A 19,941-nucleotide genomic window follows, 5' to 3' on the forward strand; every position below is an offset into this window, starting at 1 on the left:
TGTAGGGAGCGTCCCTGGTGGCTCAGATGGTAAAGAATCTGCCTACAGTGCAGGAGACCCAGGTTCAGTCCCTCAGTTGGGAAGATCCCCTGGAGAAGGGAATGACAACCCACTCCATTATTCTTGCCTGGAGAATTCTGTGGACAGAGGAGTCTGGCGGGCTACAGTCCATGGGGTTGCCAAGAGTCAGACACGGCAATTACTATCACTTTGAACAGCACAACAGTCCATCTCGTGTAATACTTTATAGACCTTGTGGAAACATAGCTAGGGGGATCATAAAGCAGAAATGAAGATCTACTCAGACCCTCTGCCTGAGTCCAGAGGCTCTGCAGTTGCTCTACCCACTGTGAGTGCACTTACTCCATTGGAACCAACATACGTTTGACTATACATAAGTTGGTTCTAGAGGCTGATGCTCTGATGATATAAAGGGAGCTTGATTCAAGGCACTTTCCTTAAGGGAGTTCATAAGATCTGAGTCAAATCATAATTTAAGTACTGTTCTGTTTCCTGACATTTAAATTCAAGTTGAAATCTGGCTAAATGGAGCATAAAGGAAAATCTTGGTGCGAAAACAGAAAGGACAGAGGTGTCCCTGAAAGACGTGTTTCCTGAAATGTGGAAGAAGGGGAAGAAGTGCTGAGCACGCAGCCGCAGTGCCTTTCAGTTCATTCCTTCATGCCGTACATTTTTATTATGCGCCTATTGTGTGCCAGACACCTTTCTCGCAGTGAGCCAGCCAAATCTGCTTTCATGTGAAACGATGAGAAGCAGACAATAAACAGTTGGAAATAAAATAGTGTGTGCATGCTTGGGTGCTCATTCCTGTCCAACTCTTTGCAACCCAATGGGCCTCTGTCCATGGGGGGCTCTTTGCCTCCCCATGCCAGGCTCCTCTGCCCATGGGTTTATCCAGGCAAGAATCCTGGAGTGGGTTGCCGTTTCCTACTACAGGGGATCTTCCCGACCAAGGGATCAAACCCGTGTCTCCTGTGCCTCCTGCAGTGCTGGTGGATTCTTTACCACTGAGCCATCTGGGAAGCCCCCAAATAGGGTAGGGGGCTAACAAAAAGTAATACACAAATACATATACCAGATAATTAAATATTGTGATAATTATCATGAAGTAACAGTGTGGTGAAGTGAAGGAGAACTGACAGAGGCCACTTTATTATTATTATTAAGTTACTTTTTAAAAAGTAAGTTTATTTATTTTTGGCTGCACTGGATCTCTGTTGCCATGCTTTCTCTAGTTGTGGCGAGTGGGGGGCAGCTCTTGGTTGCGGTGCACGAGCTTCTCATTGCAGTGGCTTCTCTTGTTTCGGAGCACGGACTCTGGAGCGTGTGGGCTCAGTAGCTGTGGCACCTGGGCTTAGTTGCTCCATGACTGGTGTAATCTTCCCGGACCAGGAATCACACCTGTGTCCCCTGCATTGGCAGGCAGATTCTTTACCACTGGACCACCAGGGAAGTTATTATTATTATTAGGCTGTGTTGCACGACTTGCAGGGTCTTAGTTCCCCACCCAGGGATTGAACCTGGGCCCTCAGTAGTGAAAGTTCAGACTGAACCCTGGACCACCAGGGAATTCCCAGAAGCCACTTTAAGCAGGGGAGTCAGAGAAGACTTCTCTGAGGAGGTGGCATCTGAGCTAAGGAAACCAGGAGAATGGATGTCCTAGAAGCCAAGAAAGGAGGGTATTTCAAGGAAGGAATTGTGAATTGATCAAACACTGAGCAGAGTGTATAAGGAGGATAGAAGTTCACTGGATTTAACAATTTTGTAACAGTGGTTTTAGCAGAGTTGGTGGAAGTAGGCGGGGGTTAAGAGTGAATTGGAGGTGAAGAGGCGTAGGTCATCTTTGAAAGACATCTGCCTATGGAAGGGCACGGAATGAAGCAAGCCCTTTGAAAGACATCTGCCTATGGAAGGGCACGAAGTGAAGCAAGCCAAATGGAGGGAACCTCAGCGCCTTAGATCTTCAATGGTCCAGAGCAGCACCGTCTCAGTTGCCAGATTCTCCTGGCAGGGCATGTGGGTAGAGAGTAAAGGGGCTCCATTGTTTTTCCTCAGTTTCATGGTTTTTGCTTACTAGTTCATTAATATGATTGCATGGTTCTCTGCTCCCTTCTGGTATCAGACAATTTTCCCTACTGTCTGTCTCTCTGAAATTTTCTGTCCATTAGTATCTGGAAGGCAATGGCACCCCACTCCAGTACTGTTGCCCCTAAAATCCCATGGATGGAGGAGCCTGGTGGGCTGCAGTCCATGGGGTTGCTAAGAGTCAGACACAGCTGAGCGACTTCACTTTGACTTTTCACTTTCATGCATTGGAGGAGGAAATGGCAACCCACTCCAGTGTTCTTGCCTGGAGAATCCCAGGGACGGGGGAGCCTGGTGGGCTGCCGTCTATGGGGTCGCACAGAGTCGGACACGACTGAAGCGACTTAGTAGTAGCCTGTTTAAGTGCTGCCACCTTGGAGCAGGTTTAGGAAAGGCTGTGAAGGCTATTCTCGTTCTCTGTCACAAGGTGGCAGAAGAGCTCACTCTTTGCAAAAACAAAGCTTGTGCTAGGAGATCACCAATGCAATGGACACGAATTTGAGCAAACTCCGGGAGGTTGTGGAGGATGGAGGAGCCTGGCGTGCTGCAGTCCACGAGGTCGCAAAGAGTTGGACATGACTTATCGACTGAACAGCAACAAGCTGGGACAAAGAGAAGAGTTTTCTTTTCTTTTCTTTGGCCATGCTGCAAAGCACGTGGGATCTTAGTTCCCCGACCAGGGACTGCACCCGTGCCCCCTACAGCGGATGCAGGGAGACCTACAGGGAACTCCCCCTACAGTGGAGGTGAGGAGCCCTAACCACTGGACCAGGGAACTCCCCAGTAGAGTTTTCTTTTATTGACTCTCAGACCCTTCGCAGAAGTCAGCCGGCAGGTTGGAGGTACAGAGAAGCTGGAGAGCTTCATTAATGAGTCAGAATATCCAGTAGTGGAAAAATAGACCCAGAACTGTTTCTATACTACTAGATTTTTTTCCCCCTTCTACGCAACGTTTTGAGTGGTTTTCTAAATGTTTGCAGTATCTGTAGAAGGGGTGATCTCACTCCTGATCTCATTTCCCCACCACAAAACTTCCAAGTTTAGGAGGAAAACAAGCTGTAAGATAGTGAGGTTGATGGAGTGTGAAGATGAGAGATGCGACTCTGAAGACAGTAGGAAGCTAGAGCTGATGGGATGAGTCTGGATGGGTCTCTGGAACACTTCACCAGAAGTCAGGAGGTCACCTAGGTTCTGGATTAGGCTCTGTAATCGACTGAGTCACTTTGAGTAAGACACCTTTTCTGACTTCTGTTTCAGTTTCTTGAATGAGATGGTTGGACAAGATGTTTTCAAAGGGCTGTTCCAGCTTGAAAATGACTTCAGTGCTATATTTTGCTACTCTTATCTTTTAAGGGTGTGTATTTTTATTTGGGTTTATGTTTAATTTTATTGTGGAATATAGCATGTCTATAGAACAGTATATAGAACATAAGCATATTTTTTAAAGTATTTATTATTTATTTACTTGAATAATAGGCCTTATTTGCTGCTCTTGGGGTCTTCAGTTGTGGAATGTGGGATCTAGTTCCCTGACCAGGGATTGAACCCGGGACCCCTGCATTGGGCATGCAGAGTCTTAGCCACTGGACTACCAGAGAAATCCCAATACAAGCATATTTTTAGTAATAATAATATGAACATATGTAACCATCACCCAGAGTAACAAATTGAACATTGCCTGTAGCTTCCCTGGTGGCTCAGACAGTAAAGAATCTGACTGCAATGCAGGAGACCCGGGTTCATTCCCTGGGTCGGGAAGATCCCCTGGAGAAGAGAATGGCAACCCACTCCAATTTCCTGCCTGGAGAATTCTGTGGACAGAGGAGCCTGGTGGATTACAGTGCATGGGGTTGTGAAAGAGTTGGACATGACTGAGTGACTATCACTTTCACTTTCACAGTAGCTGAGAAGCTCTTCATACATCTATCCCTCTGGTCACACTCCTTTCCCTTCTCCCAGTCATTTGTCTCCCAGACTTTTTAAAAAAATAGTGAACTATCTATATATGTATCACTAAAATTACTTTTTAGTGCTCTTGTACTTTTTACCTGCTTTTGTACTTAGATACGGAGAAGGCAATGGCACCCCACTCCAGTACTCTTGCCTGGAAAATCCCATGGACGGAGGAGCCTGGTGGGCTACAGTCCATGGGGTCGCAAAGAGTCGGACACAACTGAGTGACTTCACTTTCACTTTTCACTTTCATGCATTGGAGAAGGAAATGGCAACCCACTCCAGTGTTCTTGCCTGGAGAATCCCAGGGACGGGGGAGCCTGGTGGGCTGCCATCTATGGGGTCGCACAGAGTCGGACACGACTGAAGCGACTTAGCAGCAGCAGCAGCAGTACGTAGATACTTTTTACCTGCTGTTGTACTTATGTAAATGGATAGATCACACCCTATGTAATTTTAAAGTAAACTTTTTATTACATATAACACAAAGTGGATTGTCTTTGTGTTGTCTCCCAGTCACTACCCACCATCAGGAGTAACCATGATTCAGATTTTTACCATTGCAAATGAATTTTGCCTATTTTTGAAGAAACATACTCTTTGGTGTCTGGCTTTTTTTTGCTCAATATTATGTGTGTGAAATTCTTCCATATTATTTCTTGTACCAGTAGTTTGTTCATTCTCATTGCTTTATAATATTTTCTGTATGAAGGTATCATAATTTATTTTTAAAAATTTTATTGGAGTATATAGTTGCTTTGCAATGTTGTATTAGTTCCTTCTGTATAGCAAAGTGAATCAGCCACATGTATACACATATCCCCTCTTCTTTGGATTGCACCATAGCTTATTTATCCATTCTACTGCTGAGAGATGTTGGGTTGTTTCCAGTTTGGGACCAGAAGAGAAAATGTTCCTGGGACACATTTGAAAGTTTCTCCAGAGTATAAATCCATAACTGGAAGCTGGGTTATAGCACATGCAGGATATGGTCAGCTTCACTAACTAATGCCAAACTGTTTTCTAAGAGGTTGTCCCCATTTACACTCCCATTGACAGTATATGAATTTCCTTTTGTCCTACAGGGGCCAAATTGCTTTCTTAGTGTGGTGCAACCACGGGGCTGAGCAGGGCCTGGCGAACGCTCACATTGCCAGCCTTTCAGTTCGTTCTCAGAAGCTCAGGCCAGAGCCACTCTCCTGTTTACTTGCTCCCTCAAAGTATGGGTAAAAGGTTCAGATGTAACCCCAGATCTCTGATCACATGCTCCGTTCCTCTGGGAATATTGGCCCTGGGCTGGGGTTGGGTAGTGAACTTAATACCATAATCAGTCCTGAATCCAACGAGCATCCACAGGATATTTTGTTCTTGTACTGAACATTAGTGCGACATGGAGAGGGGAATGGAGAGAAAGGGGGAAGTAATAGTTTTAGCCTGCCTCCAAGTTTTGTGTTAGAAACTTTACATTTTGGCTATAACATTTAATCCAAAACACAACCTTACAAGGTAGGTGTTCTATCTCAGTTTTATAGACAAGGAAACTGAGGCCCAGAAAGGGGGTCATTTGCTGTAGGTCACGGAGCTAATTAAGTGATGGCGTCAGGATGTGAAGCCTGGTTTACCTGATTAAAGAGCTCAGCTCTTTACAGTGCAGAACACAGAGAAGGCAGCGTCCCTCCTCTGTTGGCTAAGATCACCAATACCAAGAACCAGTACCTCTCAGGACTGCTTGCCTATATGCACCCCCAGAACTATACTAGTCAATTGATATGTCCATCTCATTCATTGATTTAAATTACATTTTTTTTTCATTCATTTTTGGTTTCCACTTCTTTCTTTTCATTAAGAAATTTGGGCACATCAGTGAAGCAGGTCCACTGATAAACAAGACTCATGCAGATTGCTTTCTACCTGCTGGTCTAGTATGTTAACTAGAGGTGAGATTTAAAAAGACAGGGACACTGAAATCTTCTATTCCAAGTTATAAGAGAGGGAAACTTGAAGACTGAAGGGATGGGACTTCCCTGGTGACTCAGTGGTAAAGAATCCACCTGCCAATGCAGGAGACATGGGTTTGATCCCTAGTTTGGGAGGATCCCACATGTGGCAGAGCAACCAGGCCCAGATGCCACAACCACTGAGCCTGTGTTCTAGAGCCAGGGAGCCACAACTACTGAGCCCATGTGCCGCAACTACTGAAGCCCGAACGCCCTAGAGCCCATGATCCTCAACAAGAGAAGCCATAGCAACAGGAAGATCGCGCACCACAGCTAGAGAAAAGCAACAAAGACCCAGCACATCCAAAAATAAATAAAATTTTAAAAATTATTTTAAAGACTGAAGGGGTGAAAAGAATGAAAGGAAGTTGAGTGATGGTTCAGTTTTCCTTGAAAGTAAAGGCTCTTCAAAAATTATTGGTGTTGTATTTTATTACTTATTGTGTTTCATAGATAATAGTAGGGGCTTCCCAGGTGGTGCTAGTGGTTAAGAACCCGCACACACCAATGCAGGAGACGTAAGAGATACAGGTTCAATCCCTGAGTCGGGAAGATCCCTTGGAGGAGGGCATGGCAACCCTCTCCAGTATTCTTGCCTAGAGAATCCCATGGACAGAGGAGCCTGGCAGGTTACAGTCCATGGGGTCACAGAGAATTGGACATGACTGAGGCGACTTAGTAAACTAATGCTCAAAGTTCTCCAACCCAGGCTTCAGCAATACGAGAACCGTGAACTTCCAGATGTCCAAGCTGGTTTTAGAAAAGGCAGAGGAACCAGAGATCAAATTGCCAACGTCTGCTGGATCATCAAAAAAGCAAGAGAGTTCCAGAAAAACATCTATTTCTGCTTTATTGACTATGCCAAAGCCTTTGACTGTGTGGATCACAATAAAGTGTGGAGAATTCTGAAAGAGATGGGAATACCAGACCACCTGATCTGCCTCTTGAGAAACCTGTATGCAGGTCAGGAAGCAACAGTTAGAACTGGACATGGAACAACAGACTGGTTCCAAATAGGAAAAGGAGTATGTCAAGGTTGTATATTGTCACCCTGCTTATTTAACTTATATACAGAGTACATCCTGAGAAACGCTGGGCTGGAAGAAGCACAAGCTGGAATCAAGATTGCCGGGAGAAATATCTATAACCTCAGATATGCAGATGACACCAGCCTTATGGCAGAAAGTGAAGAGGAACTAAAAAGCGTCTTGATGAAAGTGAAAGAGGAGAATGAAAAAGTTGGCTTAAAGCTCAACATTCAGAAAACGAATATCATGGCATCTGGTCCCATCACTTCATGGCAAATAGATGGGGAAACAGTGGAAACAGTGTCAGACTTTATTTTTTGGGGCTCCAAAATCCCTGCAGATGGTGATTGCAGCCATGAAATTAAAAGACAGTTACTCCTGGGAAGGAAAGTTATGACCAACCTAGATAGCGTATTCAAAAGCAGAGACATTACTTTGCCAACAAAGGTCCATCTAGTCAAGGCTATGGTTTTTCCAGTGGTCATGTATGGGTGTGAGAGTTGGACTGTGAAGAAAGCTGAGTGCCGAAGAATTGATGCTTTTGAACTGTGGTGTTGGAGAAGACTCTTGCGAGTCCCTTGAACTGCAAGGAGATCCAACCAGTCCATCCTACAGGAGACCAGTCCTGGGTGTTCATTGGAAGGACTGATGCTGAGGCTGAAACTCCAGTACTTTGGCCACCTCATGCGAAGAGTTGACTTATTGGAAAAGACTCTGATGCTGGGAGGGATTGGGGGCAGGAGGAAAAGAGGACGACAGAGGATGAGATGGCTGGATGGCATCACCGACTTGATGCACATGAGTTTGGGTGAACTCCGGGAGTTGGTGATGGACAGGGAGGCCTGGCGTGCTGTGATTCATGGGGTTGCAAAGAGTCGGACACGACTGAGCGACTGAACCGAACTGAACTGAGGCAACTTAGTATGCATACATATATAATAGTAGTGGTGGGAAGTGAGGGTATTTATTTGGGATAGACAGGTGAGGTCTAAACATGTAGCAGGAGAAAGCTAAGTCAGACTCAGGAGAGATGGAGATGCTGGAGAAGCTGAAGAGACAGTAAGGCAGGAACAGGGAGTAAGCTCTCCAGGAAGGCTCTCCTGGGGTTGCAGGAGAGTGAGGTGGGAAATGAGAAGGTCCAAAGCTGATCACTGTGAAATGTGAGAATCCCAAGAACAGGCAAGACTTAAACATGTTAGCCTCCCTGCCTTCAGATAAAGGTCCACTTAAAATTTCTCCAGGTATTTAGTAATGAAGTGTATAGGACTTAGAAAGGGCTTAAAAAAATGATACTGGGGACTTCCCTGGTGGTCCAGTGGTTCAGAATCTGCCTTCCAATGCGGGGGACACAGGTTTGAATGATTCCTGGTCAGGGAACTAGGATTCCATATGCTCCGGGACTACTAAACCCTTGTGCCACAACTAGAGAAAGCCCACGCGCTGCAAGGAAGACGCAGCAGAGCCAAAAGAAAAGATACTGGAGGTGTCATGCAAGAGGCAGCCAAGTTTTGGTGACTGCCAATTATAGATAGGACAGCTAGGCCTTGGCAGTGTCTGCAATTGGATAATAAGGAGGGAGGAGAATCTGAAATGCCTTGTGAAAACTCAAGTGTCCACGTGAAAACATTGTGTGGAGCCTCTGTGGCGAACTCTGTCTTTCTTGTTGTGTAATCTTGCCTTTCATCATCAGGACCAGACTTAAAAAGCTGCCTTCCTGCGGACAGCTTCTGACCTTTTGGTGTGAAGTTCCCTCAGGCTCTTAATCCTGGACAAACCTGCACGGCTGACCGGAGTTGAAGAACACAGTGTTCTGATCAGGTCTTCTTGTCTTTTTTCTCTTATCTTACGACTAGAGCCTCCGTTCTGGTCAAGGCAATGACCTTCTTGAAGTCTGTCCATCTGTGAAGTATCCTTCTGGAGGTTTTTGCCTCCCATACACGACCTGAAGACGGACAAGCAGACGTTGGAAGCAGAGAGGTCTCTGAGGTACAGAGCCAGCATTTATTTTCAGTCAGTGAAGCCCGTACGAATATCTCTACCTAGCTATTGAGGGGAGAAGGCAGTGGCACCCCACTCCAGTACTCTTGCCTGGAAAATCCCATGGACGGAGGAGCCTGGTGGGCTGCAGTCCATGGGGTCGCTAAGAGTCGGACACGACTGAGCGACTTCACTTTCACTTATCACTTTCATGCATTGGAGAAGGAAATGGCAACCCACTCCAGTGTTCTTGCCTGGAGAATCCCAGGGATGGGGGAGCCTGGTGGGCTGCCGTCTCTGGGGTTGCACAGAGTCGGACACAACTGAAGCGACTTAGCAGCAGCAGCAGCAGCTATTGAGGGCTGTACCAAAGTGTAAGAAATGCTCTCTGCTTTTAAGACAATTAAAATTCAGCTAGAGAGCTGAAACCAACATACCCACAAAAAATTTTTAGCCCAGTAAATGCTGAATCATGTGGTGGTGACCAGATTGCTAGTAGAATTCAAAGGAAGGATAATCAGTAGAAGCTGGAGAAATAAAAGAGGTCTTCTTTGAGAAAATGGGACTCCCACAGACTATAGAAAAATTCAGAAAATTAGGAGAGGCAGGACAAGTTTGCCAGCATAAGCAAAAGTAAAGATAAGCACGGCAGGAGCTGGAAGCCAGATTAGTGTAAGTGTTCTGTATTGGGGGCCAGTGGGAAATAACATCGTATTATATCCCCTGTATTGTGCTGTTGTTTAGTTGCTAAGTCGTGTCCGACTCTTATGCGACGCCATGGACTGCAGCCTGCCAGGCTCCTCTGTCCATGGGATTTCCCAGTCAAGAATACTGTCCTAAAGGTCTATCACTGACTCTGCCATTTAAGGAATTTGGAATCGTGGCCAGACAGCCACCAGGAGAGGGTGCTCTTTGAGGGTCCATTTACTTTTTAAAAATAATAAATATTTTCTATTTGTTTATTTTTATTTTTGGCTGTGCTGGGTCTCAGTTGCTCCTCGTGGGCTTTCTCTAGTTGCAGTGAGTGGGGAGCTACTCTTCCATGGGCTTCTCATTGCGGTGGGGCTTGTGGGCTCAGTAGTTGTGGTGCATGGGCTTAGTTGCCCTGCAGCACGTGGGATCTTCCCGGACCAAGGACTGAACCTGCATCCCCGGCACTGGCAGGCAGATTCTTAACTGATGGACCACCGGGAAGTCCTATGGGTCCATTTTCTATTCAGGCACATTCTTTCCCACCTTGGTTCAGCTTTGGCCTGACCTGCCAGACTTTTCTGTCTAGTTTGTGCAGGTGTAGGACATGTTGTTCTTCATTGGAGACACTGACAGCAAAGAGGGAAAAATAATGATAAATCCTAAACTATTGTTCTTTAACTCCAGGGTGAATAATTACTGCTTAAAAAAAAGAGTCTGAAGTGAGGCTGGTAATCTGTATTTTTAACAAGCACCGACTGATTCTGTTTCAGGTGGTCAGTGGAACATATTTTGAGAAAGACTACTGCAAACTGACGTTGACAATGAAGTGCCAAAATGCACTGGACAGTCACACATACTGCTTATGTATTTCTGGACTTAGTTTTGAGAATTTATCCTCTTTTTTGTACAGCTCTTCTAAAACTTACATGGTTATCAATTAAAGAGCAAGATCTAGACACTCTGTTTTGGTGTTTAGTTTTGTCTTCCCAACTAGATTGGGATATCTTAAAGATAGGTATGCCCTCAGGCTTTTCTTATTTGCCCCATAGTAGGGTAACAGACCATCTTTAAGGCTGGAATGCTCAGGGGAAAATCCCTGATACCTTAATCTAACCTTCTTTAAAAACCTGGAAGCCATTTGGTATTTGGAAACTTGTATTCGTTTTTTTAGGGCTGCCATGATGGAGTATCACAGACTGGGTGACTTAAACGATAGAAGTTTATTTCTTCACAGTTCTAGGGGCTGTAAGTCTAAGATTAAAATGTCAGCAGAGTTGGTTTCTTCTTAGGCTTCTCTTTTTGGCTCGTAGTTGACCATCTTCTCCAGCAAAACAGCCACATCTGGTAAAGGCTTCATCAATTGTGATTCACAGATGGTCTTCCCTCATTGTGTGTCTGTGTCCTAATCTCTTCCTATAAGGTCCCCGGTCATTTGGAATTAGGGCCCACCTAATGACTTCATTTCAGTTCAGTTTCCTCTTTAAAGAGCCAATCTCCAACTAATATTCTGAGGTCCTGAGGGTTGAGACTTTGACATATAAATTTAGATCACAGTTCAGTCTGTTACAGCCATTATGGCACCTAGAAATGTGCCACTCTAAGCTCTCCACCCTCTTAACTCTCCTCCACCACTTCTTACAGACATAAGCTTGTGTGGCAAGTACCTATGGAACAGTGCTAAAGAGCCTATAGTGGAGATGGGCAGGTTGTGGCATGCACAGCTTTCTGCCCATTCTTGGTCCAACTGTTACTTGAGAAATTAGATTACTATATCCTTTGTAAACAGTCTTGGTGTATCTTAACTCATCCTTCATTTTCTTTCATTGTAGCTCATTCATTAGGTCTCTCCTTGGCTAGTACTTTACAAAGCTCAGTTACTTCAAATGTTCAATGAGGTCAAAAGCAAGACATGTAAGGGCTTGCTGAAGGTTCACATAAGGACAGTTTCTGAGCACAACCCTCTGGTTCTGCAGTATTACTAAGGCTGATAAACAGCAACATCACTAAGAAAGAATCTATTAAGTAGTAGGAACTAGGAAAGGTAGATGAAAAATAAGACAAATAACCTCAAGATTTTTAGTTCTTTGTAAAGTCGCTTCCTTCATGGCAGCTTCATAGGGAAGAGACAAAGTTTCCTCTTTCCATGCTTTTTTTTTTTTCCAATCAAGTCAAACGTCTTGTTAAACAGAGAGGCCTTGCTCAGTTGTCTTTATAGTCTGATTCTCTCTTTGTTCAATTGACAGGTGCATTTAATGACAGTTACTGTGAAACTTGGGTGACTGCTCTATGTAAAGTTCACAATTTCCTCCTGAATGTGTTTCTAGTCTCTATTCTATTCAAATAGGTTGGTAAACTCTTGGAGAAGTCACCACCTAAAGGTATGATGAGGGCTTCTAGAATACTCTTCCCTGTTGACCAGCCTTCCTATCCCTGCTTCTGCTTCCCTCCAAGAACTTCGGACCTCAGGTTGTGTATTTCTACCCTGTTCATTCTTTGCCCCCTGGCTCAGGACTTCTTCCCACCAAACTGTCATTCTCTGTACCACTCTTGGTACAAGCTTGTTAGCACAAGCTTGTTAGCAGTTCAGAGAAGTACCCTGGGCAGGATTGGAAAGATCTCACTCGTTCTTCTGAAGTTTAATTTTCTCTAATTTTCTTTCTCTCCTGCTCTATAGTTTTACTATATGTTTGGATTCTTTCCAGTTACTGGAAAGAATTAATTTTCAACACAGAATCACCATGAATATCTTGCTGTAAAATAACTGGCAAAACTAGAGAAATCGGCTGCCTTCTTCTCAAAGACCTGGTGTAACCACCATGGACATGGGGAGGCGCGCTCCTTTCCAAGAAGCCGGGAGTTGGTTGCCGTCTAGGCTCGGGGCAGGCGCAGGAGCCTGTCCTTTGGCACTCTGCCCTTCTTACTGAGCTTCCTTCATCGAGGCTTCCCCTCAAGTGCTTCAGGATTCAGCACCTCAGACTCCTTTGGGGTGGGCCACCCAGCGAGGCCGGTTGTCTCAGAACAGGGCTTGTTTGCCAGCACGAACTTGGAAACCAGCCTGTGTGATCCTGGGCAGTTCATGAATGCGATACCCTCCGCGTCGGGGCACGGGGATTGAACAGGGTAAGGTCCTCAAGCGGCCTGCGCACCGCCCGCCTCGTTCAGTCCTGCTCGATCCAGGGCTCCCTTCCCGCGCCGCGAGCCGGATGGCCCCCCGCGCCATTCCCCCATTCCCGGCTTCGCCGGGAGGGGGAGCCGGCCGGGTCGCCGGCTCGGCACCGCCCCCGGAGAAATGGCCGGCGGCCACCCGAGACCCGCCCGCCCTCTAGCCGCTGGGCCCCGAATGGCAGAGCGGCGCTCGGACCATCCGTATCGCCTCACGTCGCCCCGCCCCGCGCCGTCCTCCCATTGGCTGTCGCCGGGCCCTCGGGGCCCGCGCCTCTCTGCTTGGCTGGCCAGACCGCGCCGCCGCGGGGAGCGGGGTCGGAGGTGAACGGCCTCGAGTAACCCCGGACGTAGTCACCTCATGGGGCTCGCCGGCTGAGGTGGGAGCGGGGGCGGGGCGGGGCGGGGCCGGAGCCTTGAAGCCCCGCCCCTCCCCGTGTGCCGGGCCGGCCTGGTGCTGCGCGCCTGTCAGCCATCGCCGGAGCTACCGGCGTCTCCTCCCGCCCAGCGCCGCCTACACGCAGGGGTCCGGGACCGCCGGACCGCGGGACGCCGCCGCCGCCGCCTTGAGGTGAGGAGAGGAAGGCCGCCCCGCAGCCTGCGATTCGGGACCGGGAGAGGCCGGGGCCCGGGGAGGGGCGGTGGCTGCTAAGGGCCGCCTCCCATCTTCCGCCGCACGCGGCCCGGGCTCCATCCCGCCCGGACCCGGTGCTTGGCAGCCCGGCTCTCCCCGCAGTTCTTCTGGGGCTTCGCGTTTCCCTCTGGGGGAGACGTGGAGGGACCTGGGGGGGCGTCTCCGGGCGTCGGAGCTCAAACCCCGGAACCGGGAGGCTTAGAGCCCAGGGCCTCTAGGAAGGGGCTGGTGTGTCTGCCTGGAGCGGGTCCCCCCATCCTCCCGCGCCAGCCCCGGCGTGGTCTGATCCCTTCCAGACCCCAGTCTCCAGTGCGACCCTGCGCTGCGGAGAGGAAGGAGATCCACGTGGGGAAGGGGGGGAGGGTGTTGAGGGCTGGGTCCAGTTGCCCCGAAAGTCTGCTTCTCTCTTGCAGAGAGAGAGGGAGGTTGTGGGGTGCAGAGACCCCGGGCTGCTTTCGCTGTCTTTGTATCGTGGTGGGAGGCAGGGGCCGGGCGAGGTGTCCCTTGCCAGTTTCTGCTCCCAGAGTTTTATTATTTTCTCTAAGGGACGTAGTAAAAGGTACATGCCTGCTTTTACTCTCTCCTGCACGTTTATGGTACTGTTCACGGGAAGCTGTCGGAGGTAGGACGTCTCCAGGTGGTGTGAGGCTAATGAATTTCAGAGGAAAACGTGCCGGAAGATCCTGCCTGGGTCAGACCCAACCGTATTTCTGGAATTGGACGCGGGAAAGTGGACGCTGGTGAACACTAGGAATCAGCTCTAAATACTAGGGACTCCAAGTAGGCTTTGTGGGTTTTATAGAAGCAAGTAAGGATAAGCTAACAACTGTACAGGTTTCGGAAATAACTTTAATTTCAGGTGTTTTTGTTTTGGGGTTTAAGACTGAAATCTCCAAATTTCTGATTCCGTTTGTCCTTAAGTAGTGTTTCAGTAATTTCCCAGTGTGCGGAATAAAGTTGATAACGTGGTCTTCAGTCTCAGAAGTTGGTCCCCCTCGACTCCTTCTTTTCTTTCGTTTATTACCCCCTTGTCCACAGTGCAGATTGAGAAGCCTGGGTACTTTGGTTTATGGTTTCTTCTTCCTGGGGGGCACGGATAGGAATTCTCTTATTTGTCTCTTCTTGGTGGGGATGTCTTGCATGTCCGTGAGGAGAAGGCTTTCTGGGTGCCTATTTATTTGATAGGCACTTTTGCCTGGGAAATCCCACAGACAGAAGCCTAGCTGGCTACAGTCCATGGGGCCACAAAGAGTCACAGCCACTTAGCCACTAAACCTTTAAGAAAAGCACTGTGGTTTAATAGGGCGGGACAGGAGCTTGCAGTGTCCGGAGAGATGCCCACTTGCTGCAGAGTAGCAACTCACTTCTCTTGCCTCAGTTTCCTCATTTTAATAACAGGAGGAACTGTTGTGAATTTCAGGATAATTAGCAAACATTGTAAAATGGCATAAAAAAGATGTCAAAGTATTAGTTTATGAAGTCAACTGAGTTTATTTGTGTGGCACAGGTTTTGTCTGGAATTAACCAGTGCAGAGTAGAAATACATCTCCCTTAAGATGTCATGGTTTTTAAAGTGGGAGGAAAAGTTGAGAAATGGTGACATTTGGTTTAGTTATCTTAATAGTTCAGAAGACAAGATTATGTCAGTGAACTAGTATTGTGAAAGCCAGCCTTAGAACTCTCATCCCATCCTTGCCTTTTCAAAGTGCCATGGACACATTCAGGTGTAGATCACTATGTAACGTTTGATTTCCTTTTCAGTCAATGACTAGGAAGTTTTTTTGTCTGTCACACAGACTGGCTAACAGGCCTGGGGCTAGTGTTTTTCTTTCTGAAAAAAATTTTTTTTTTGGATAGCTAATATCCTAAAAGTCTTGGTTGAAGAAAGAAGTAAGTTAAAATAAAAATTATTGGAATAATATGTTGGAATTTAATATTTTTAATTGGAGGAGTCTTTTTACAATTCAGAAAAGATTTTTGTATCATTATCTAAAATTGTTCTTAAAGATTAATAATAATAGCAGATATGCACCACGTGTCTTTCCAGGCCCTTAAAACAGTAAGATTATGAAGAAGTAAATGAACACCGAAGACTCATTGGCCAAAAAAAATTTCTTTTAACTATTGAGGCAAGTAACATTTTTAAAGGAAATCTTTATTGATCTTCCACTGTAACAGATTGTTGCTTATCTAGTTTTTTGTTTCACTGATTTTTAAAGTTCAGTGAGTATCCACTACTTGGCTCTAAAGGGTTATGTGAGATGATATTTACATAGAGGAAACTATGACAAATAGTGGTCAGAGGTCATTTCACTTATACAAAGAATAAATCTCATTAATAGGGCACAGGTTTTTATGAGTTCAACAAGTCAATCTTACTATGTATGCTCTCATGAAACACAGTTCTCTTACCAATTTGTTATTTATTCAAGCCATCATAAAGCCATTTAGTCTCTAGTCTCAGGATGTTGAAGGAAGCAAGTGTAAAGAAACTTCAGCAACAAAGGATGTTAGCACCTTACCAAAAGGCTGGTGGTCCCAATTGGTTGGGTCTTTGATGGATGTTATTTGGGATTTAGGTTTATCCCATCCTTTCAGGTTGCTGAACACACCTTCCTTCGTATAAGGAACCACAGGCGTGTTTACCATTACATGGCATCAGAGACTGAAGTTGCATGGCAGTAGTAGTTACAAAGTAGTCATCCCACATAGAGTACGTTTGAATAATGATTTTCATTTTTGGAAATGATAACATGGAGTTTGAAAATTCTAAATGAATTCGTGGAGTTAAGTTTGAAAAGCAGACTCAGTTTTGGACAGATTTTTTTCAGAAAGTGTAAGGTTTTGTTTATGAATATTTGACTATCTCCTATGATAGAATGGGCTTCCCATGTGGTGCTAGTGGTAAAGAACCCACGTGCCAGTGCAGGAGACATAAAAGACTTGAGTTGGATCCCTGGGTCAGGAAGATCCCCTGGAGGAGGGCATGCCAACCCACTCCAGTATTTTTGCCTGGAGAATCCCATGGACAGAAGAAGAGCCTGGTGGGCTACAGTCCATGGGGTCACCAAGAGTCTGGCACGACTGTAGCGACTTAGCACACACGTATGATAGAAATAAGAGAGTACTCTAGTGGGGTTCCTAAAAATCATCCTATGTTTTTGTAGACCACTCAAACCTGTTCTTAAGTCGTAAGTTGGCACAGGTTTACGTGTATGTATTTACACACATGCCAAGTTGGGGGGACAGTAGGTTGATAGGAGCTTGATTAGTTTTTAAGTTTACTAGAAGTGATATCAGCAAATTGGTACCAAGAGGATAGATGGCTGGGTTGTTTGTGTTTTGTGCTTCAGCATTTAGTGGTATTCCTGAGCCTGGCAAGGCAAACATTTCCTTTTGATTCCATCTTATAAAAATCTGAGAACTGAATGGAACTTTTAGTATTAGAATATACCTTAGGAATTTTCTAGTTCAACTTTATAGTTAATATGAAAATATTTTATCCAGTACTCCTGTTGGAAACTTCCAGCTCTAGGTAGTTCATCGTCTGACTGGTACATCATCAGGCAACTAATTTTTGAGAGTTGTTCATTATTTTCAACCTAAAACTGTCTCCCTAAAACCTATAATATGTTGTATCTCCAAGAGGATTAGGACTTCTGGCTTTAACGTGTAAATTTCACCAGCTCCGCATTTCTGCCAAATAATGTAAAATACAATGCTTAACACATCCAGAACACTTGGGGGCAGGCCAAAAAATAAATAAATAATTCTTCAAGGAAGAAATTGTTCTTATCCTTGAATCCTGGGTGCTCTCTGGAAGGTAGCTGACACCTGAATCATGGTTTCAGTTCAGTTCAGTCCAGTCGCTCAATCGTGTCTGACTCTTTGCAACCCCATGGACTACAGCATGCCAGGCCTCCCTGCCCATCACCAACTCCCGGAGTTTACCCAAACTCATGTCCATTGAGTCGGTGATGCCATCCAACCATCTCATCCTCTGTCGTCCCCTTCTCGTCCCGTCTTCAATCTTTCCCAGGATCAGGATTTTTTCAAATGAATCAGCTCGTCGCATCAGGGGGCCAAAGTATTGGAGTTTCAGCTTCAACATCAGTCCTTCCAATGAACACTCAGGGCTGATCTCCTTTAGGATGGACTGGTTGGATCTCCTTGCAGTCCAACGGACTCTCAAGAGTCTTCTCCAACACCACAGTTCAAAAGCACCAATTCTTCGGCACTCAGCTTTCTTTACAGTCCAACTCTTACATCATGGTTTCAGCTTTTTCTAAATGCTGCTCTATGAAATAAGATTATGGGGAGGAATTGATTCATAATCCCAGAGATTTTTGAATTCACAAAATGGCTTTTTACCTGGAGGCCTCTAAATGTTTCAAGGGAATACTGTTTGAAATTTGAACACATGATTCACATCTCCGAGTTTCGTCATACCTCATATTCATTTGAATTTCTATAGAACACAGCCTACAAAAGCCTAGTGTTTACACAGCATTGTAAAGTGTTAGGGTAGTAGATTTCAGACAATTGGAAGAGACAATAACTTTTCCAGCTTCATTGAGGAGATAACAGAGTCAGTTACACAGTAACACATGTTAATAAATGAATGGAAAAACTTCCTTGGTGGTTAAGACTCTGCCTTCCAATTCAGGGAGTGTGGGTTTGATCCCTGGTTGGGGAACTAAGATCTCATATGCTGCAGAGTGCAGCCAAAAGTTAAATATATATATATATATCTCAACTAATAAATGAATGGGATTTCCCTGGTGGTCCAGTGGTTAAGAATTTGCCTAGCAATGCAGCCCTGGAAGAGGGCATGGCAACCCACTCCAGTATTCTTGCCTGGAGAATCCCATGGACAGAGGAGCCTGGTGGGCTACAGCCCATGGGGTTGCAAAGAGTTGGTCATGACTGGATATGACTGAAGTGACTTAGCACGAATCCATACCAGTGCAGGGACCATGGGTTCAATCCCTGAACTGGGAAGATTCCACATACTGTGGAGCAACTAGGCCTGTGCGCCACAACTACTGAGCCCGCATTTTAGAGTTTATGCCCTGCCACAAAAGAAGCCGCCACAACAGGACTCCTATGCACCCCAATAGAGGGTAGCCCCCGCTCGCCACAGCTAGAGAAAGCCCCTGAGCAGCAGCGAAGACCCAGCACAGCCACCACTAAATAAATAAAGTGAGTGACACACCAGTTGTCTTAAATGCTCAGGCAGATATATGAGATAAGGAATTAGAGTGGCATGAAACTAATGGGTAAAGCTTTTTATTAAACATTTGAAATTTTAGTTGCTAGTAAATAGTACCTTCACATAGTTCAAAATTGTAAGTGTACAAAAGTGTATACAGTGACATTCTCTCTCCTGACTTTGTCTTGCAGCCATTCAGTTCTGCTTACCAGAGACAAGCAGTGTTATTTATTTCTTACTATAATTTTTAATAGTAATTATCAGATATGTTAATTTAAATTTAATTATTTCTTAATAACCAGAGATTTTATTCATATTAAAACACATGCTCTTATATTCTCTTCCTACTCTGCCAACTTAAAAAAATGTATATTCTTTCTTTCTGTCTTTGGCCACAGCAGGTCTTACTCGTGGCGTGTGGGATGTGGAATCTTTAGTTGTGGCACAAGGGATCTAGTTCCCAGACCAGGGCTCGAGCCTGGGCCCCCTGCAGTGGGAGTAAGGAGTCTTAGCCACTCGACCACCAGGGAAGTCCCCTACTCTGCCAGCTTTTTAATACAAACTGTATATACTTTGGCTTCCCTGGTGGCTCAGTGGCAAAGAACCCACTTGGCAATGCAGGGTATATGGGTTTTTGATTGCTGGGTCAGGAAGATCCCCTGGAGAAGGAAATGACAGCCCGCTCCAGTACTCTTGCCTGGGAAATCCCGTGGACAGAGGAACCTGGCAGGTCACCACACATGGGGTTGCAAAAGAGTCAGACACAGACTTAGCAACTAAACAACAACAACAAATACATTCTTTATACACCATCCTTCATCTTTGATTTCTTCACTTACCATTACATGCTGAGTTGTTTACCTTTTTATTTTCATCAGAATAATATGTGCTTATAGTGGGTTCTTGTTGGCTGCACGGGGTCTTTGTTGCTGTGCTGGGGCTTTCTCCAGTTGTGGTGAGTGGGCTTCTCACTGCGGTGGCTTCTCTTTTGCGGAGCACCGGCTCTAGGCTCGCAGGCTTCAGTAGTTGTAGCACACAGGCTCAGTAGTTGAGGCTCAGAGGCTCTAGAGTGCGGGCTTAGTCCCTCTGTAGCATGTAGGATCTTCTGGACCAGGAATTGAACCCATGGCCCCTGCATTGACGGACAGACGCTCAACCACTGGACCACCAGAGATGTCC

At 45.8% G+C, this 19,941-nt stretch overlaps 1 protein-coding gene across 7 annotated transcripts in view; it reads left to right on the top strand.

Moving 5' to 3' along the window:
* The window catches only part of ACACA (acetyl-CoA carboxylase alpha), a 283,137-nt gene that overhangs the window by 35,425 nt on the left and 227,771 nt on the right, over positions 1 to 19,941 (top strand). For 2 of the 7 annotated variants that reach the window (XM_070390510.1, XM_070390512.1), the window contains exon 2: positions 8,938 to 9,070. The exons of 3 other annotated variants lie outside the window; for them this stretch is intronic. The gene's annotated coding sequence lies outside the window, so the exon portion shown is untranslated. Of the gene's footprint in view, positions 1 to 8,937; positions 9,071 to 13,332; positions 13,488 to 19,941 lie in introns of those variants that run through there. 2 more of the 7 variants (XM_070390514.1, XM_070390511.1) reach the window with 2 other exon arrangements.

This window comes from Bos mutus, chromosome 19 (assembly GCF_027580195.1).
Source record: "Bos mutus isolate GX-2022 chromosome 19, NWIPB_WYAK_1.1, whole genome shotgun sequence".
NCBI classification, from domain to species: domain Eukaryota; kingdom Metazoa; phylum Chordata; class Mammalia; order Artiodactyla; family Bovidae; genus Bos; species Bos mutus.